This window comes from Bubalus bubalis, chromosome 5 (genome assembly GCF_019923935.1).
Source record: "Bubalus bubalis isolate 160015118507 breed Murrah chromosome 5, NDDB_SH_1, whole genome shotgun sequence".
NCBI classification, from domain to species: domain Eukaryota; kingdom Metazoa; phylum Chordata; class Mammalia; order Artiodactyla; family Bovidae; genus Bubalus; species Bubalus bubalis.
In genome coordinates, this window is record NC_059161.1 from 24740575 (window position 1) to 24763005 (window position 22431).

Consider the following 22431-nt stretch of genomic DNA (forward strand, 5'->3'; position numbering starts at 1 on the left):
TTTACTGAAAAAAAGAATAGAATTTTGGTATTAATGTATATAATATATCCTTATCCTCTAAAACTGTTGGTTATAAAGGAAGTGGGCTTCCCTGGTGGCTCTATGGTAAAGAACCTGCCTGCCAATGCAGGAGACTTGTGTTCCATCCCTGGTTTGGGAAGATCCCATGGACAGAGGATGCTAACGGGCTACAGTTCATGCAGTTGCGAAAGAGTCAGACATGAAGGAGAGGCTAAACAACAACAACAGGGGGAATGCTTTTACATTCTAAGTGGAATGATAAAATCTCAACATCTTTGGATTGGGAGGGAGACAGGAGAAGCCATACATATGGAGTCTCCTCCCTGATAGTAGTCCTTCTCCAGCCAGGGCTTCTCGCCACCCTAATAGGATGGAAATTTCAATTGTATATTGAAACCAGCACGGACAGGATTTTGAGAGCTTCCTAACTCTTCCCAGGTCCACACTCAATGACATCACATTAGTGGCTTAAAAATCACTGAGTATTTATAGCATGGAAATCAGCAAGGAGCTTTCTCTTTCTGGAGAACCAAGTGTTCAGTGTTACCAGCATACCACTGGAAATTCCTCTCTCTGTCCTCCTGGGGCTTGAATGCTCCTTTATACAACCAAGGTATCGTAATATCTCCCAAAATTCATGACTATAAATCAAAGAAGAGAAAGACCCCACTGTCCCTCCCTGAAGATGACTAACTGCTGAAATATGATAGGAAAATTCAATCAGCTGCTCTACAAACTGAGTCATAGCCTCCTATCTCAAATTTTCCTTCTAAGGCCAGGCTGTTCAGACTTCCGTTTTATGGTTTTTATTTTTATTTTTAACGCAACTTTGATTCTCCCTAATCACCTAATTGCCAGCATTTTCATTTATTTTATTATTTTTTTTAATTGCTGTTCTCTCAGAGTGTAGGATTACAGCAAGGCTGCTGTGTGGTAGCTATTCCATTGCAAGCAAGGGCAAAGCCACAGCTAATGATAAGGTCTTACTATGGAACTGCTGAGGTCACCCATTTAAGCCCATCTGTGGTCTCTGGGAGATGAGTCTATGCATAGCTCCCTGGTGACTGAGGGTACCTCTGTAGACTTATCCCTCTGGCCACCTCTCCTCCCATCTCCTTCCATCTCTGTTATCCCATATCCATCCCCATGCAGGCTCTATAAGGCTCTTCTTTTTCCCACTCTCTTCCCAATTACAGGTTTGGGAAAGTGGGCAAAATTCATTATCAACACAAGTCATCCCCACTGGAACCTAAAGTTGAAGATAATTTGTTTTGAATTATGGGATATTTCAGATATACAGAAAGGTATAGAGTATTATGTGTGTTAGTCAGTCAGTAGTGTCTGACTCTTTGCAACCCCATGGACTGTAGCCTGCTATGCTCCTCTGTCCATGGGATTCTCCAGGCAAGAATATTGGAGTGGGTGCCATTCCTTTCTCCAGAAGAATATTGCAAGCACTCTTAAACCTCTACCTAGCTTATGAAATAAAGCTATATAAACACTGTTAAAGTGTCTGCATGTGCCTCTCTAATCATATTGCCCTATCTCCAAGAGAGAAACATCTTTCTGAAATTGAGACAATTATTCCAGTTGCCTGTCTTTATACTTTTACTATACATGTCTATAGGTAAGCCTAAAAACAGTATACAAAATTTGTGTGCTTTTAAGCTTTATGCAAATGGCATCATATATATTGTATGTCTCTTTCTGAAACTTGCTTTATATCTATTAATGTTATCCATGTTTGGATAATATTTTTTTAATTGCTTTTATCCATGTTTGTATTAATTTTTTATTTTTCCTGTGCCACACATCTTGTAGGATCTCAGTTCCCCAACCAGGGATTGAACCTGGGCCATGACAATGAAAGCATGGAATCCTAACCACTAGACCATCAGGGAACGCTCTGTATTATTTTTCTATTGCTGTGTAACAAACTACCCCAAATGTAATAGCTTAAAACAGCACTCATTATCTCATAGTTTCTATGGACCCAGAGTCCAGACATAGCTTAACTGGGTCCTCTGCTCAGGGTTGCATGAGGTTGCAATCAAGGTGTTGACTATGCTGCATTCTCATTTGAAGGCCTGACTGGGGAAGAATCTGCTACTAAGCTCATTCTGTTTTGGGCATAATTCTTTTCCTTGAGTTCGTGTGGTTGAGAGCACTGGATTTTTTAGAGAACATCTACTTCCCTGCCATGTGGCCCTCTCCCTAGGCAGGTCACCTTATAGCAGCTGGCTTCTTTGCAAGGTCAGTAAATCTCTTACTCTAGTCTGCTAAAATGGAATTATATAATGTATAAGATTTCTCTTGTTGATTTTACCATAGTGCATTGATTAGAATAAAGGTACAGGTTCTGCCTGCATTCCAGGGGAGGGGGCTACACAAAGATGTGGACACCAGTACATGAGGATTATTGGGATCTTGTCTGCCTAGGATCGATCTGCCACAATGTTGATACATGTCACTCTGGTCCACTTATTTCTGTTGTTACCTGCATTGTATGAATACACCACAAAAATCTACCCACTTTGCTGTTAATGATTAGGTGATTAGGGTAATTCCAATTACTTGAAGTTATAAATAATGCTATGCTTAATAATCCTTACAGGTCTCTTCTATACATGGGAAAAAGTTTTAGACCCTGAAGCACACATCTTCAACTTTACTAAATATGGCTAAATTATTCTCTGGAATAGTTATACTTATTTCTATTCTACCCAGGAGTATATGACTCTCCTACTCTTGAAATAGAATTACTTTAATTTTTTACATTATGGGCAACCTGGCACGAGTGAAATAGTATCTGTTGTATCTATTTATTATTTTCCTAATCAATACTAAGGTTGAGTATTTTTTCCTTTTTTTTTTCTGTTATTATTTGTTTCCGCTTCTGGGAACTGTCCTGGATTTTGTGTATTTTCTTATTGATTTGTAGTCCTTTATGTTTCCTAGATCTTAATTCTTGGCATTATTGCACTAACACTATTTTCTTCTTATTTGTGCTTCTTTTTTAACTATTTTTCCTGGTATTTTTCTGTGCAGACGTTTTTCATTTTAATTTGTTCAAATGTATCAGCCTTTCCCTTTATGATTTGTTGTTTCAATGACTTAAGAACTATTTCTCTATCTTGAGGTAAATAGATAGGCACCTATATTTTCCTATAAAGGTATCAAAGTTTTGCTTAACACATTTATATTTCTATCAGTAGTATACCCAGAATTTATGTTTTAGTGAAACTGTACTCACAGAAAACTAGTCAATCTAATCCCACTAGGACCACAGCCTTGTCTAACTCAATGAAACTAAGCCATTCCTGTAGGGCAACCCAAGACGAGCGGGTCATGGTGGAGAGATCTGACAGAATGTGGTCCACTGGAGAAGGGAATGGCAAACCACTTCAGTATTCTTGCCTTGAGAACCCCATGAAAAGTATGAAAAGGCAAAATGATAGGATACTGGAAGAGGAACTCCCCAGGTCAGTAGGTGCCCAATATGCTACTGGAGATCAGTGGAGAAATAACTCCAGAAAGAATGAAGGGATGGAGCCAAAGCAAAAAGGATACCCAGCTGTGGATGTGACTGGTGATAGAAGCAAGGTCCGATGCTGTAAAGAGCAATATTGCATAGGAACCTGGAATGTCAGGTCCATGAATCGAGGCAAATTGGAAGTGGTCAAACAAGAGATGGCCAGAGTGAATGTCGACATTCTAGGAATCAGAGAACTAAAATGGACTGGAATGGGTGAATTTAACTCAGATGACCATTATATCTACTACTGCGGGCAGGAATCCCTCAGAAGAAATGGAGTAGCCATCATGGTCAACAAAAGAGTCCAAAATGCAATACTTGGATGCAATCTCAAAAACGACAGAATGATCTCTGTTCGTTTCCAAGGCAAACCATTCAATATCACAGTAATCCAAGTCTATGCCCCAACCAGTAACGCTGAAGAAGCTGAAGTTGAACAGTTCTATGAAGACCTACAAGACCTTTTAGAACTAACACCCAAAAAAGATGTCCTTTTCATTATAGGGGACTGGAATGCAAAAGTAGGAAGTCAAGAAACACCTGGAGTAACGGGCAAATTTGGCCTTGGAATACGGAATGAAGCAGGGCAAAGACTAATAGAGTGTTGCCAAGAAAATGCACTAGTCATAACAAATACCCTCTTCCAACAACACAAGAGAAGACTCTACACATGGACATCACCAGAGGGTCAACACCGAAATCAGACTGATTATATTCTTTGCAGCCAAAGATGGAGAAGCTCTACACAGTCAGCAAAAACAAGACCAGGAGCTGACTGTGGCTCAGACCATGAACTCTTTATTGCCAAATTCAGATTTAAATTGAAGAAAGTAGGGAAAACCACTAGACCATTCAGGTATGACCTAAATCAAATCCCTTATGATTATACAGTGGAAGTGAGAAATAGATTTAAAGGCCTAGATCTGATAGATAGAGTGCCTGATTAACTATGGAATGAGGTTCGTGACACTGTACAGGAGACAGGGATCAAGACCATCCCCATGGAAAAGAAATGCAAAAAAGCGAAATGGCTGTCTGGGGAGGCCTTACAAATAGCTGTGAAAAGAAGAGAAGCGAAAAGCAAAGGAGAAAAGGAAAGATATAAGCATCTGAATGCAGAGTTCCAAAGAATAGCAAGAAGAGATAAGAAAGCCTTCTTCAGTGATCAATGCAAAGAAATAGAGGAATACAACAGAATGAGAAAGACTAGAGATCTCTTCAAGAAAATCAGAGATACCAAAGGAACATTTCATGCAAAGATGGGCTCAATAAAGGACAGAAATGGTATGGACCTAACAGAAGCAGAAGATATTAAGAAGAGGTGGCAAGAATACACAGAAGAACTGTACAAAAAAGATCTTCACGACCCAGAAAATCACGATGGTGTGATCACTGACCTAGAGCCAGACATCCTGGAATGTGAAGTCAGGTGGGCCTTAGAAAGCATCACTACGAACAAAGCTAGTGGAGGTGATAGAATTCCAGTTGAGCTATTCCAAATCCTGAAAGATGATGCTGTGAAAGTGCTGCACTCAATATGCCAGCAAATTTGGAAAACTCAGCAGTGGCCATAGGACTGGAAAAGGTCAGTTTTCATTCCAATCCCAAAGAAAGGCAATGCCAAAGAATGCTCAAACTACCACACAATTGCACTCATCTCACATGCTAGTAAAGTAATGCTCAAAATTCTCCAAGCCAGACTTCAGCAATACATGAACCGTGAACTTCCTGATGTTCAAGCTGGTTTTAGAAAAGGCAGAGGAACCAGAGATCAAATTGCCAACATCCACTGGATCATGGAAAAAGCAAGAGAGTTCCAGAAAAACATCTATTTCTGCTTTATTGACTATGCCAAAGCCTTTGACTGTGTGGATCACAATAAACTGTGGAAAATTCTTCAAGAGATGGGAATACCGGACCACCTGACCTGCCTCTTGAGAAATTTGTATGCAGGTCAGGAAGCAACAGTTAGAACTGGACATGGAACAACAGACTGGTTCCAAATAGGAAAAGGAGTACGTCAAGGCTGTATATTGTCACCCTGTTTATTTAACTTATATACAGAGTACATCATGAGAAATGCTGGACTGGAAGAAACACAAGCTGGAATCAAGATTGCCGGGAGAAATATCAATAACCTCAGATATGCAGATGACAACACCCTTATGGCAGAATGTGAAGAGGAACTCAAAAGCCTCTTGATGAAAGTGAAAGTGGAGAATGAAAAAGTTGGCTTAAAGCTCAACATTCAGAAAACGAAGATCATGGCATCTGGTCCCATCACTTCATGGGAAATAGATGGGGAAACAGTAGAAACAGTGTCAGACTTTATTTTTCTGGGCTCCAAAATCACTGCAGATGATGACTGCAGCCATGAAATTAAAAGACACTTACTCCTTGGAAGGAAAGTTATGACCAACCTAGATAGCATATTCAAAAGCAGAGACATTACTTTGCCAACAAAGGTCCATCTAGTCAAGGCTATGGTTTTTCCTGTGGTCATGTATGGATGTGAGAGTTGGACTGTGAAGAAGGCTGAGCACCGAAGAATTGATGCTTTTGAACTGTGGTGTTGGAGAAGACTCTTGAGAGTCCCTTGGACTGCAAGGAGATCCAACCAGTCCATTCTGAAGGAGATCAGCCCTGGGATTTCTTTGGAAGGAATGATGCTAAAGCTGAAACTCCGGTTCTTAGGCCACCTCATGCGAAGAGTTGACTCATTGGAAAAGACTCTGATGCTGGGAGGGCTTGGAGGCAAGAGGAGAAGGGGATGACAGAGGATGAGATGGCTGGATGGCATCACTGACTTGATGGACATGAGTCTGAGTGAACTCCGGGAGTTGGTGATGGACAGGGAGGCCTCTCGTGCTGTGATTCTTGGGGTCGCAAAGAATCAGACATGACTGAGCGACTGATCTGATTTGATCTGATACCCAGGGTAAAAGAAAGCATCCAATTTTATTTTCTTTTTCTATGTAGATACCTATTTGTTTTAACATCATTTATTTAATAGGCCATGTTAGCCCCTCTAATATGCTATGTCATCTCTAATTTATTAAGGTTTCATATGTGTGTGGGTTTGCTTCTCAGTTCTCTATTCTGTTTCCTTGATTTGTTTATTCCTATCCAGTATTCCCTGCCTTGATTATTATAATTTTATGTTTTAATATCTAATCAGGCATTCCCTACCATCTCATTCTTCTCTTCCAAAAAAAAAAAAAATTAGTCTATATAAGACCTTTGTTGTTTTATATAAACTTAGATTCAGAAGGTCAAGTTCCATGAAAAGGCTTGCTGGGATTTTATTGGGGTAGTCTTCAATTTGTAGACTGACTTAAAGAAAGTTATAAGCTAAAAATTTTCCTTTTAAATTTTATTTGTTGAAGTGTTTACACCCAGTACCTCCAATGTGTATTTGGAGATAGATTCTTTAAAGAGGTAAAGTTAAATATAGGTAGGTCACAGGTAGACCCTAACCCAATATGACTGGTGTCCTTCTAAGAAGAGGAGATTATGACACAGACATCATGACCATATGAAGACACAGAGAAAATGTGACCGTCTGCAAGCCAAGGAGAGAGGTCTCAGAAGAAACCAAACCTGTTGACAACTTGATCTGTTCTAGTCTCCAGAACTATGGAAAAAAAAAATTCTCTGTTGTTTAAGCCCCCCAGTCTATGGTATTGTTATAGTAACCCTAACAAACTAATACAGGGAATTTTGAAAGAATCACAACCCTGAGTTTTCCTGTCTACAGAGATAAGCCCTCTCACCATTTATCTGGATCTTCCTTAAGAAAGTTTTACAATTTTCTCCATAGTGATCTTATAGATCTTTTATTAGATTTACTCTAAGGTACTTCATTTTTTTTTTTTCATTCTCTTTTAATTCCAGTAGTTTTTCCATAGATTTTTAGAGGTTTTATGTAAATATTCATATCATGTATTAATAAACAGTGACTGTTTAACTTCCTTCTTTCCTGCCCTTATAATTTTTGATATGATGGAACAGAAGCACTGAAAGCTGGTGTCCTTGTGTTGATTTTGATCTTCAAGGTGTTACTTCTCCAATTGCAAGGATGCACTGAACATTTTTATGAAGGAGTTTTGCTACCTGACATCCTGTAACACAAGCTTGATAAATCCCTCTCCTGCCCCCTCTTTCTCTAGCCCCTTCTCACTCTTCTTCCTTCAGTACAACCTATCTGTTCTGAGCTTTGTGTCTTAAAAATAAAGTGAAGTCATGTGGAGATTCACATAAGATGCTGATGGCTGATTATCGATCAGATGGCACATTCACATTTTAAGACAAAAGTCTAGGTCCGAGGAACAAATGTGACTGTTGGGGCCCGAGTGTTCATCTTCTCAGATCCTGACAGTCATGGGAAACACAGCCCCCTTTACAGCTTCCTTTAAAAAATACCACTTCTCAGGCCTCCCTGGTGGTACAGTGGATAGGAACCCGCCTGCCAATGCAGAGGACATGGGTCTGATCCCTGATCCAGGAAGATTCCACAAGCCTCGGAGCAACTGAGCCCATATGCCACAACTACTGAAGCCCACGCCCTCGAGCCTGTGCTCTCCAACAAGAGAAGCCACAGGAATGAGAAGCTTGTGCACCGCGACCAAGAGAAGCCCCAGTTGGCTGCAACTAGAGAAAGCCCATGAAGCAATGAAGACCCAGTGCAACCCAAAATAAAATAAATAAATAAGTAATTTTTAAAAATACCACTTCTCTCTGGGCATCCAGATTCATACTAACTCAGATGAAACCAGGAGAAATTCCAAAGGATGGGGACTTGATGTTTCCCCTTATTTTAATCAAACTACCCAGGTTCACACTCCACTTGCTTAAATGGTCTTGGGCAAAGCACTTCCTCTCTCCTGCCCCAATTGTCTGACTTCTCAGATGGGAATCACAGTGGCACTTCATCATGCTTACCTAGTAAGTTGCTTAGGTGGTGTCTGACTCTGTGCAACCCCATGGACTGCAGCCTGCCAGGCTCCTCCGTTCATGGGATTCTCCAGGCAAGAATACTCGAGTGGGTTGCCATGCCCTCCTCCAGGGGATCTTCCCAACCCAGGATCAAACCTGCATCTATTATGTCTAACCTGAATTGACAGGTGGGTTTTTTACCACTAGCACCACCTGGAAAATCCCTAGCACCTTCTCACATGGGGGTTGGGGGGTGGGATAAATGAATTATTGATGTAACTTATTGGCAACAGTGCCTAGCATATAGTAAACACTCAATAAACATTAGCTAAGCCAAGGGGACAGCCACCTTTGCACTGCCATTCATTTGCTTAGTGGGTTTGTTTTTTCTTTTTCCATAAACATCTCAAAATATGGTGTTTAAGTGTTACCCTATCCCCTGTGTTTCACCCTGTGGCATGGCACAGAACACAGCTCTAGTTCACTTGTTAAAGTTTATCCAACCCTGCCTGGTAGAAACTATATTACTACTCTCCTTGCCTTTTCTTCTAGTATTTAGGGTTGAATGCCACTGGCTTTCAAACTAGCTTTCCACAATGAATGAAATACTAAGCAAGAAGCAAGCAGTCCAGGAAGGACCAAACCAAACCTGACCATAGAGATGCTGGCTCACTCTGGACAGAGCCGGTTTGCAGCCACATCTTCAAGAAACTCCAGTGCTGTACTGGGGGTTAGCAGGGCTGGTAATCTTGATGACATTCATGCCAAGGTCACAGGGAGTGGGGGTGGGAATAGTGAGTGACAGGCCTCATCTCTTTTCAGTAATGCCCATTGATCAAAGAAAATGTCACATACTGAGATATAGGGAAGTCATTCTGGCTTACACATGCGTTAACTTGAAGTTTACACTAACTAAAACAGCCTGTTTGTGGCCTATGAAACATACAGATGCCTTAATTACTAAAGAAAAGGGCACATTGACCAGGAGTAAAGACTGTCTGCTAGAAATCCAGATTAAATGCCCCTCTTCCTGATGCTGCTCCTCTTTCAGTGATAAGACATCCCTCGCAGGCACCAAGGCCATACTCTACGTGCTGGCATGTTTTTCTGAAATCTTGAAGAAATGTATCCCTGGCTTTAATATTCTTAGCCCTGCCAAGACATAAAGCTGTGCTGAATGGGGAGGGAGGTGGGAGAGGGGTTCAGGATGGAGAACACATGTACACCCATGGCTGATTCATGTCAATGTATGGCAAAAGCCACTACAATATTGTAAAGTAATTAGCCTCCAATTAAAATTAATTAATTAAAAAAAAAAAAACAGCTGTGCTGAAAACTCTGCTTCTCCAGAGCATACTTCTCAGAGTAATCTGAGAAACTGGCGTTTGGGCTGGTCCTTAGTTTGGTTCAAATGAAATTCTTTTTCTATTCCTACTACTGACTGCTTATTGATTATTTTTGTCGACACCATTAAGCAATGAGATTGCTAGACTGTAGGTTCAGGAAAGGCAAACAGCTGCTGCTCTAGCACCATGCCTGGTACACACAGGCACTTAACAGATAGACACAAGCTTGTTTAAATTTTCCCCTGCATGCACCCCACAGTTAGGCCTAATGCAGGCCCTAGACATGCAATAGATAGTTAATAAATATTAGTGGGTACTTCACGCAGTCGCAATGTGCTACAATGCGAGGTGTTAGCCTCGGGGAGCTGAGTCACCTGTCTTATAACACATTTCTGTCGTATGTTTAACATGTGCATATGTTTAAGTGTAGTGTGTGTTAGACACTCAGTCGTGTCCGACTCTGTGACTCCAGGAACTGCAGCCCACCAGGCTCTTCTGTCCATGGAATTTCCCAGGCAAGAATACTGGAGTGGTTGCCATTTCCTTCTCCAATGTCTAAGCACACACCCTCAATTAGTTGCTATAAAGGAGAAAGTTAAATCACTAAACAAATGCAACTGTGTCCACTAAGTAAGATGTTTTGCATACGACGATGAAGGATCAGGTGTTACTGTCATTCTCAGCGGTAGCCAGCATGTATTGAGGAACTAAGCCAGGTCCCACACTGAGCAAGTTAGGAGAATAAAAAGGGGCACCGCACTGTGACTCACAGGGGAGTTCAGTGAGGCTTTGGTCAGAAAAACAGAAGCCCAAACACAGAAGGTGAGGGGAAGGGGCAAAAGAGTAAAGGCCAGCTCTCACATTTACTTCCATCCTTGAGAAAATCAGGAGCTTACAGGACCTTGGGAAACCACCACTGATGATCCCAGCTGCCTCCAGTACCAAGGGAGGTACTCCAGTAGCAAATTTTCAGGACGGGTACCACTCAGCCACTGGGGATGTTCAGGGGAGCACCACTGCTTTCACATAGGAAGCAAAAGGTGCTTCCACAGTCAGAGAAGCAGCTGAAAACACAGCTGCCTCTCTTTCTCATGCCCGATCTCAGAGGAATGCCTCTCATTAGTGAAATCCAACAAGAAACAATGGAAGTAAAGGACTCTGGAGAGTGTGGTTCTCAGGCTTCCAACCCCTGAGATAAGGGTGGAGTATAGAAGGGGAGGAATGATGCTGAGTTGTCAACAACTTTGCCATGAAAGGCTTCTAAGGTAAATCAAAGGCAGTTAACCTGTGCTAAGGACCTGCAAAGATGGGCTCAATAAAGGACAGAAATGGTATGGACCTAACAGAAGCAGAAGATATTAAGAAGAGGTGGCAAGAATACACAGAAGAACTGTACAAAAAAGATCTTCATGACCCAGATAATCACGATGATGTGATCACTCACCTAGAGCCAGACATCCTGTAATGTGAAGTCAGGTGGGCCTTAGAAGGCATCACTACGAACAAAGCTAGTGGAGGTGATAGTTGAGCTATTTCAAATCCTGAAAGATGATGCTGTGAAAGTGCTGCACTCAATATGCCAGCAAATTTGGAAAACTCAGCAATGGCCACAGGACTGGAAAAGGTCAGTTTTCATTCCAATCCCAAAGAAAGGCAATGCCAAAGAATGCTCAAACTACCGCACAATTGCACTCATCTCACACGCTAGTAAAGTAATGCTCAAAATTCTCCAAGCCAGGCTTCAGCAATACGTGAACCGTGAACTTCCTGATGTTCAAGCTGGTTTTAGAAAAGGCAGAGGAACCAGAGATCAAATTGCCAACATCCGCTGGATCATTGAAAAAGCAACAGAGTTCCAGAAAAACATCTATTTCTGCTTTATTGACTATGCCAAAGCCTTTGACTGTGTGGATCGCAATCAACTGTGGAAAATTCTGAAAAAGATGGGAATACCAGACCACCTGACCTGTCTCTTGAGAAATGTGTATGCACCTCAGGAAGCAACAGTTAGAACGGGACATGGAACAACAGACTGGTTCCTAATAGGAAAAGGAGTACGTCAAGGCTGTATATTGTCACCTTGCTTATTTAACTTCTATGCAGAGTACATCATGAGAAACGCTGGGCTGGAAGAAACACAAGCTGGAATCAAGATTGCCGGGAGAAATATCAATAACCTCAGATATGCAGATGACAGCACCCTTATGGCAGAAAGTGAAGAGGAACTCAAAAGCCTCTTGATGAAAGTGAAAGAGGAGAGTGAAAAAGTTGGCTTAAAACTCAACATTCAGAAAACTAAGGTCATGGCATCCGGTCCCATCACTTCATGGGAAATAGATGGGGAAACAGTGGAAAGTGTCAGACTTTATTTTTCTGGGCTCCAAAATCACTGCAGATGGTGACTGCAGCCATGAAATTAAAAGACACTTACTCCTTGGAAGGAAAGTTATGACCAACCTAGATAGCATATTCAAAAGCAGAGACATTACTTTGCCAACAAAGGTCCATCTAGTCAAGGCCATGGTTGTTCCTGTGGACATGTATGGATGTGAGAGTTGGACTGTGAAGAAAGCTGAGTGCCAAAGAATTGATGCTTTTGAACTGTGGTGTTGGAGAAGACTCTTGAGAGTCCCTTGGACTGCAAGGAGATCCAACCACTTCATTCTGAAGGAGATCAGCCCTGGATTTCTTTGGAAGGAATGATGCTAAAGCTGAAACTCCAGTACTTTGGCCACCTCATGCGAAGAGTTGACTCATTGGAAAAGACTCTGATGCTGGGAGGGATTGGGGGCAGGAGGAGAAGGGGATGACAGAGGATGAAATGGCTGGATGGCATCCCTGACTCGATGGATGTGAGTCTGAGTGAACTCCAGGAGTTGGTGATGGACAGGGAGGCCTGGCGTGCTGCGATTCATGGGGTCACAAAGAGTCGGACACGACTGAGCGACTGAACTGAACTGAACTGAACTGAAGGACCTGCTACTGCTGCTGCTAAGTCACTTCAGTCATGTCCAACTCTGTGTGACGCCATAGACGGCAGCCCACCAGGCTCCTGTGTCCCTGGGATTCTCCAGGCAAGAACACTGGAGTGGGTTGCCATTTCCTTCTCCAATGCATGAAAGTGAAAAGTGAAAGTAAAGTCGCTCAGTCGTGCCTGACTCTTAGCAACCCCATGGACTGCAGCCTACCAGGCTCATCCTTCCATGGGATTCTCCAGCCAAGAGTACTGGAGTGGGGTGCCATTGCCTTCTCTGTGCCAAGGACCTAAGATACTCCAATATTTTGGCCACCTGATGCAAACAGCTGACTCATTGGAAAAGACCCTGATGCTGGGAAACATTGAAGGCAAAAGGAGAAGAGGGTGGCAGAGAATGAGATGGTTGGATAGCATCACCGACTCAGTGGGATGTGAACTTGGGCAAACTGTGGGAGACAGTGAGAGACAGGGAGGCCTGGTGTGTTTCAGCCCATGGGGTCACAAAGAGCCAGACACTGCTTAGCGACAACTGAACAACACAACAACAAGGACCTGAGAAGCAACACCATCTGTGCTTACAGGCACGCTTTGTCATTAAGAGGTACAGACTGCTATGTATAAAATAAATAAGCTACAAGGGCTATTATACAATGCAGAGAATATAGGCAAGACTTTAGAATAACTGTAAGTGGAGCTTAATCTACAAAAATTTTGAATCACTATTCTATACACCTGTAACTAATATAATATTCTAAAATAATAAGGAGGTAAATCGATGATAACTCAATAAAAATGATAAATTTTTGAAAAACAGATAAGGATTGACCTTTGAAGAAGGCTTTGGATAGAGTCAAACCCCAAGACAAGACTTCATCAAACAGGTAATGAAAAAAGAGGAAGAGAACGTGGAGGTGAGGAGGCATATTTTTATTTACTCACTGACTCATGCATTTAGTCATCCACTCAGCAAATATTTATTATAAGCATTGGGCTAGGCCCTTGGGCTTCTAGACAGCGAGGAGCCACTGATTGTTCCTAAGACAGGAAATAATATGATGAGATTTTTAGTGTAAGGTCATCCTGAAAATGCATATGTGCAAAGACACAATTGAAAGGAAATGCATTGCACTGTAATCACGGCTCATCTTTGGATGGTGAGATTGTGAATAAACATTATTTTCTTTTCTAAATCTTTCGGTATTTTCCAAATATCTCACAATAAGTGTGTACAACTTTTTTATCAGAAAAAATATTTAGAAAAAGAAGATAGAGATCAAGCTGCTAATAATGTGGAAGAAATGCATCACACATTTGTCATCTGATGTTTTTCTCATTAGGATATACTTCCTTTGCTCTTGCTTTCTTTTTCTTCACCTGCTTGCTGCCTCTTCACTCCTTAGTTTTCAGTTGAAACTATTTTTCACTGAAAAGACTTGCCTGGCCCCTAAGGCTAGGTTAGGTGTGCATGTTTGACACTCTCAGCCCCTGGGAGTGTCTCCCACCACTTGATATAGCTACACGTGTGGGCCTGATGTTCATCTTTCTCACCAGACTGTAAACCCCATAGGGCATGCATCATACTCATCTTGTCCACAGCTGCTTCCCAAGCACACTGGTCACTCCATAAATGTTGCTGGAATGATCAGCTCTATCTATAAAGGATGTAAGACTGGAGACAGGCAGATTAGTAAGGAGATGATTGTGATAATCGACAAGGATAAACAGTGCCTAAACTAAAGAGAGGAGAGAGTGATGAAGAGGAAGAAGAGAAGAACTAGCCCATGATGCTGTTAAAGTGTCAAATCTGGAGAACCTAATGATTTCCTTTTGGATTCATTCAACAAGAAGCAATAGTTTGGAGACTATTTTGGAGGTAGGATTTATAAGGCTCACTGATCAATTATATGTGAGTATGATGGAAAGAGAACTACCAAGAAGGTCTCAAGAGTTCTGGTCTTGAGCAGTTGGATGTATGATGATACAGTTTCCTGAGATGGAAAAGGCATTTGTTGGGGGAAGCATCAAAAGTTCCAATTTTGGATGAAAAGTAAGGATAGGGAAGATGCAGGGGGAATTGCTTATCTTAGCTAGGGAATTATTCTCTTAGGCAGGAGATACAGGTGAATCAAGCTTGTGGAGAAATGTTAATTAGGTTTTGGATATGTTGAGTTTGAGGTGTTCATTGAGATATCCAAGCTATCTAATGAGATTATAAGGGTCTAGAATTTATGAGCAGATGCTGGACAAAGACAGACATGCAGACTTAGTAGTGATAGTTGAACCCATCAGGTAAATGAGAACAGGCATACAGTGAGAAGGGCAGAAAAACACCAACATCAAAACCCAGGAGAAACTGATATTTACAGAGGAAGAGATGCCCTAAGAGGAGATTGAGAGGGATTCTGAGGAGTAAGTATATCAGATTACATGAAACAAGGAATGCCATTTTGATCAAAGCAAGAGTTCAGACAAAGAAGTAATACACTGGCGTGGTACGTAGGGGCCAGATTTTGGAGGTCCCTGAATACTAGGCAAAGAAGTTGACTCTTCATCCAGAACCTTCGTGATCAGTGGTGATGACCATGTATATGTTCTGGCTGTACCTGACTGAGCCTCCTAGCCCTGCAGGGAAACTGAGAAACACTGGTGGGTCAAGGGTCCAAAATCTTGATCCATACAGTCAACTTGGAGATGGAAAGTAGAGAGTGGCCCATTAACAATATATTTCTTATCAAACTCTATGTCATCTAACTCAAGTCACCACTGACTTGAATAAGCTGAAGAGTAAAACCCAGACTTCTAAAGACCATCGTTATTTTTGTTTGGTTCTTATAGCCAGGCCCTCAGCAAAGATGAAGGACAAAAAATATCCCCCAGGAATTCTTCTGGTCTAGCCAACTCCAAAAGCAACCACAGCTCATCCAGTAGCTTCTGTGATGAACCTCTTTGGCGCCACACGGGCCATGTGTTAGTTTATGTTCCAGAAAGAGCCATTAGACAAGTGCAGAAAAATGTCTGTCCTCATTTCCATTATAATGTTCCAGAAGAAAAGGAAGATGGCCTGAGGCAAGGGGAAGACAGGCACCAGGACTCTTCTAAACCCTGGCAGCTGTACCTTCTACCATACCACTGCAGCTTGGGGAGAGGTTGAAAGCTAAGCTTCAAAAACAATCACAGACTAAGGATCTGACTAAACATAACCAAAGAGGGAGAGAGGTGAGCTGCATCTTTGCAAAAGGCACTGGGGTGCATGGTGAGCCTGTGAACCTGAATGTTCAGGAAGGCTCCTGGGTGGATGCCTTGAGGGTCAGCATGTATTAGGGAGCATGCATGTCACAGGAGGATGTACCTCTCTGTGTGGACTGGAAAAATACACAGCAATTCAGACCAAAGGAAAGAGTACCAATGATGGTTAGTAACTGGCAGCGTGTTTGTGAACGTCTGCAGGAGACTGAACTTGACATAAACACTTCGCAGACACACACTGTGCAGTTGCTTTCAGAAAGCCCCAAGGTTCCAGCCTCTGACAGAAGCCAGAGGCTGCAGACACTTGACTGGAAGATGAGCTGGACAGGACTGATGCCCTTGGGGAAATGGGCTGGCCCTGAGAACTCTGTGCTCCAGAGCCTGGTTGGGGAGAATAGGGAAGAAAGAGCAAGGCAAAGCCAGTTGAATGGGAGGTTCTTTGATCCAATCTTTTGATCAACTCTCCCTCCAGTCCCCAGTTTCACATCTAGGGGAAGGGGAGTGAAAAGGCAGAGAAATCTTTTAAGGAGAGAGGCCATCTCTGAAGGATACAAAAGCCAGAGTCTAAGTAGCTGATGTACTGAAGCACAAGGAGCTTGTGGCTGATCCCTCTAAGTGTCCTCAAGATGTGCCCTGTGGAGGCAAAATAAATAGAGTAAAAATAAGCAAATGGGACCCAATCCAACTTAGAAACTCACAGCAAAGGAAACCATCAACAAAACAAAGATGGGAGAAAATATTTTCAAACAATGCGACCAACAAGGGGTTAATATCCAAACTATACACACAGCTCATACAACTCAACAGCAAAAGACAACCCAATCAAAACATAGGCAGAAGACCTAAACAGACATTCCTTTAAGGAAGACGTGCAGATGGCCAAGAGGCACACGAAAAGATGTAAAAGATGTTCCACAATGCTAATTATTAGAGAAATGCAAATCAAAACTGCAATGAGATATCATCTCACACCAGTCAGAATGGCCATCATCAAAAAGTTTACAAACGATAAATGCTGGAGAGGGTGTGGAGAAAGGGGACCCCTCCCACACTGTTGGTGAGAATGTAAATTGGTGCAGCCAACATGGAAAACAGTAAGGAGGTTTCCATACTAAATCTAAAATCTAAAAATTTCCATACTAAAGAGCTAAAAAACAGAGCCACCTTATGATCCAGCAATCCCACTCCTGGATATATATCCCAAAAAAGAAAATGAATTCAAAAAAATACATGCACCCCAAAGTTCTGCTGCTGCTGCTGCTAAGTCACTTCAGTCGTGTCCGACTCTGTGCAACCCCATAGACAGCAGCCCACCAGGCTCCCCCCGTCCCTGGGATTCTCCAGGCAAGAACACTGGAGTGGGTTGCCATTTCCTTCTCCAATGCATGAAAGTGAAAAGTGAAAGTGAAGTCACTCAGTCATGTCAGACCCTCAGGGACCCCATGGACTGCAGCCTTCCAGGCTCCTCCGTCCATGGGATTTTCCAGGCAAGAGTACTGGAGTGGGGTGCCATTGCCTTCTCCACCCCAAAGTTCATAGCAGTACTATTTATAACAGCCAAGACATGGAAACAATCCAAGCCCCATCATCAATAGATGACTGGCTTAAGAAGATGTGGTATATATACAGAATATTGTGAAATATAATACTGGAATATTGCTCAGTCACAAAAAGAAAGAAACACTGCCATTTGCAGCAACATGGATGGACCTAGAGAATTTTATACTTAGGGAAGTAAGTCAGACAAAGACCAAATAGTGTATGATATCACTTATATGTGGAATCTAAAAATAATATAAATTAAAACTACTATACACAAAATAGATAAGCAACAAGGATTTACTGTAGTGTAAGATATTGAACTATATTCAGTTTCTTGCAATAACCTATAATGCAATATAATCTGAAAAAAAATCTGTAATTGAATCACTTTGTTGTATACCTGAAACTAACACAATATTGTAGATCAACCATACTTCAATTTTTAAAAAATTGAGAAGATGTGTCTTGTTGGAGAAGACAGGCCCCTCCTTACTCTTGGTTTAGTGGAAGTGAAAAAGTAAAAGTATTAGTCATTGAGTCGTATCCGACTCTTTGCGACCCCATGGACCATAGCCTTGCAGACTGCTGTCCATGGAATTCTCCAGGGAAGAATACTGGAGTGGGTAGCCATTTCCTTCTCCAGGGATCTTCCCAACCAAGGACTGAACCCCAGTCTCCAGCATTGCAGGCATCCTTTACAATCTGAGCCACCAGGGAAGCTCTGGGCTCAGTGGTGAGGCCCAATGTGTCCAGTGAAATTGAAGAGGCAAAAAAGCCAGACGGAAATTCACAGATAAAGAGGAACCAAGAAGGGATCAAGAATAATAATTAGGCCTAAAAGTGAGGTCTAGGACTAAGGGTATGATGTCAAAGCTGGGGTAAAAGAGAAAGATATATACCAAAGAGACAATCTCTGCTAGTTCTACCCAGTCCTGTCCCGTCCAGCAAACACACAGAGCACTATGCATCCTAAGGTTCTTGCACTCATGGAGCTCACAGTATTCCAGACAAACAGGCTCCTAAAGGTCTGCTAACATGGTGAATGTTACAGGTCCAGGGTGCTAGGAACCCACAGAGGAGCAGCCCTAATCCTGTCTGGGGTCCCCAGCAAAGCCTTCTGAAGAAGACAAGTATAGGTGCTTTGAATGCAGAAATAACATTGTGTGCCCACATGCATGTGTGTGTTCCCACATGTGCACACATGTACATGTGCATAATCTGTATTCCCCAAGGTCCTGCAGAGCATTTTGCATATGACTGATAATAAAAAGGTTGTTGTGTGAACACAAGGATTAGTTACTTTTTATATTTGTATCTTTCTAACTATTCCTTTGCTTTCTTATTTTTCTTTGCCTTTGCTGGCAATGCCCAGAGAGTTTCATTTTGAGGTAAGGTCCAATAAACTGGATGTCAATCAGATACAGAAATTGCTATCTTATGATATGAGGCAGTATTGGAGGGGAGGATACCATGGCCAATGGTAAAAAGGGAAATCATCATTATCATAATCATCATGGAACATTTACTGAACACAAAGATCCAGATGCTATTTTAAGGGCTTTAAGTATGAAGTGTGCTGAATCGTTTCATTTTCAATAACCCAAAGAGGTGGGTATTGTTAGAAGTGAGGACTTCAGTCGACACACAGAGAGGTCACATAACCAGGGGAAGGTCCCAAAGACAGTAGATGGTGGAGTCAGTGCCATCCGGTTCCAAGCCTGCAGCTTCTACTGCATCCCACCCTCAGGACCAAAACCTAAAGGCAAAAGAATCTTGAGCTTGCCCCAGTGTACAGGCCAGAGTTGCCTAATTATTTGAAAAACTTTTAAAGCTATATAATATCTACAAGTTCCTCTTCCCTACTTCCTTCTGTTTCCCTGTAGAAATTAGAAGGTTGGACTGCAAGGAGATCCAACCAGTCCATTCTGAAGGAGATCAGCCTTGGGATTTCTTTGGAAGGAATGATGCTGAAGCTGAAACTCCAGTACTTTGGCCACCTCATGTGAAGAGTTGACTCATTGGAAAAGACTCTGATGCTGGGAGGGATTGGGGGCAGGAGGAGAAGGAGACGACAGAGGATGAGATGGCTGGATGGCATCACTGACTCGATGGACGTGAGTCTGAGTGAACTCCAGGAGTTGGTGATGGACAGGGAGGCCTGGCGTGCTGCGATTCATGGGGTCTCAAAGAGTCAGACACGACTGAGCGACTGATCTGATCTGATCTGAAATTCAAGAAACTTTATAGATTATCACTTTTCTCTGGGCTTTTATTCCAGTGGTAAAAATAAAAATAAGCCACAGAAAACAAGATAATATTAGAATCGCAAAGCACATCATTCTCTCAATCAGATGATAGTGATGAGCCAAGGGCCTACTGCTTTCTGGCAGTAGATGCTCAGCAGGGCCTGGGGACCAGGATAAAGGACCACCAGGGTAGGACTGGCTTTCCTGCCCTCGGGTCAGTGTTCATGCTTCGCTGTCACCATCTGAAAAATGGAGCTGATGATCTCTGGGACTCATTAGAGCACTACAAGATGAAAAAAATTCATGTCTCTACCTGAGAAGTCTGAATCTCCTCAGAGAAAACAATTATCACCAAGATTAATTAATCTAAATATGACAGTGACTAGTTGGTGCTAATCCTCTTTAATTGTTCCTCTGTATTAAAATGAACATTAAAACCCAACCTATTACAATAGAGGGGTGAAGGAAAACTAAACGAAGCAAAAAGAAGAAAGAGAATCCTATAAAAGGCTTCTGTCACAACTGTATTCTACAGTGACGTGGCCACGTGTGCGGGCCTGTCCTTCCATCGTCATTACATCAGCTTTTCCTACTGGGTTGTCACTCCCCTTCATGCTACAAATGCCCCTTCTCTTCCAGAAGCAGACCCTGTGGTTACTGGAAGTATGAGGCTGAGGTTTTGTACTGAATCCCAGATCACATCAGAACGGGAGACACTCAGCCTGAATCATTCTCAAAGACAGACTTCAAATATATGAGAGGACAAGTCTATTCTCTGTGGATTAACAAAGTCTGTAAGGATATACCAAATATAACCTGAACTCTATTCATTCAAATATTTATTGAATGCATACTACGTGCCAGGGACTGTTCTAGAAGATGGGGATATAGAATTGAACAAAACAGACTCATCACCATCACTGGCCTCTGGAGTGTACATTTCTAGAGGGAAGGACAGACTAGCTCTCCCTGTAGTAGAAGGGAATCCATATTAATGAAGTACTACCCTGTGATTCTATGAAAGAAGTAAATGAATGGATGGCAGTTTATGTTCTTCATGTGGGCTTCCCTGGAAGTTCAGATGGTAAAGAATCTGCCTATAAGGCAGGAGACCTGGGTGCAATCCCTGGGTCAGGAAGATTCCCTGGAGAAGGGAATGGCAACCCACTCTAGTATTCTTGCCTGGGGAATTCCACCGACAGAGGAGCCTGGCAGGCTACAATCCATGGGGTCACAAAGAGTTGGACAAGACTGAACAAATAAGCACACACATGTTCTTCATGTGTTTTTTAGGGAATATACACTACATCTCCCAGGTGGCTTGTAGCTTCCCTGGTGGCTCAGAGGTAAAGAACCTGCCTGTAATACAGGAACCACAGGAGACGCAGATTCAATCCTTGGGTTGGGAAGATTCAATGAGGAGGAAATGACAACCCACTCTAGTACGCTTGCCTGGAAAATCACATGGACAGAGAAGCCTGGGCTACAGTCCATGAGGTCGCAAAGAGTCGAACACCACTGAAGTGACTAAGCGCGCACACTACATTTCTCAGTGCTATATAGGATACTACTGGCCATACAGCTTGAATCCTGTGGAGGTGTAGGAATTTAGGTAATTACCATTGTACTTTTTTCCCTCTCTTCTCTTTCCTGAGCAGAGAAATCAAGGATGCTTCATCACCATGAATGATACCTAAGAAAGAGAAAAACAAAACCCTAAGTGAAACCCTGAAAGCAGATGTCCAGCAAGCCAAACTCAATCCAGTAAATTTTGTATTTAGTAGTGGGCTTCCCTGGTAGCTCCCTTGTGATTTCCCTTGTGGTTCAGGGCTTCCCTTGTGGCTCAGCTGGTAAAGAATCCACCTGCAATGAGGGAGACCTGGGTTCAATCCCTGGGTTGGGAAGAGCCCTTGGAGGAGGGCATGACAACCCACTCCAGCATTCTTGCCTGGAGAATCCCCATGGACAGAGGAGCCTGGCAGGCTACAATCCATGGGGTCACAAAGTCAGGCACGACTGAGCCACTAAGCACAGCACATACGTTAATCCCGATCTCCCAATTTATCCCTCCCCTCGCCTTTTCCCCCTGGTCATGGTCCTCTTGATCATCAAGCTGATTCTGTTGCTCACTCCTGCCTCTCCAGCTGTGGGGGTGCCTCCTTCTCCTCCTACCAGAGGGAAGTCTACACTTACACTATGAGGTTTTGGATCCAACTCAGGGACTTCCAAGATGCTATCCGTCTGGCTGCTTGTGGCCCCAGCTAAAGCAAAATGTTCCGTGCGGTTTCAGGGACAAGGTCACACCTGTTTTCTTTTGCAATGTTCTTGGTAGAGTTTGAGTTGGGGGAATAAACAGCTGATAGGAAAGCAGCTTCTTTTTTTCACATTGTTTCCTCTTTTTCTTTTTTTCCCCTTTCTTCTCTTCCTAGGTTTTCTACATTTCAAATCCAAATGAAAAGGCAAAATACTAGCAACCTAGCTGAAATACACTGCTTTTAGTAGCTGTAGGGACAAAAATACCAAAGAATCAGAAGTTAATGAGATTTCAAGGGTAGAAAACCTCTGCAAATCACAGGGCAAGTC

The 22431-nt window shown here is 42.4% G+C and overlaps 1 protein-coding gene across 1 annotated transcript in view; it reads right to left on the bottom strand.

Annotated features, from left to right (window-relative positions):
* The window catches only part of TNN (tenascin N), a 104454-nt gene extending 82911 nt beyond the window's left edge, over positions 1-21543 (bottom strand). The window contains exons 1-2 of the mRNA XM_044942805.2: positions 21469-21543; positions 16613-16693 (exon numbers count right to left, since the gene is read on the bottom strand). The gene's annotated coding sequence lies outside the window, so the exon portion shown is untranslated. The remainder of the gene's footprint in view (positions 1-16612; positions 16694-21468) is intronic.
* Positions 21544-22431: the final 888 nt, after the last annotated feature.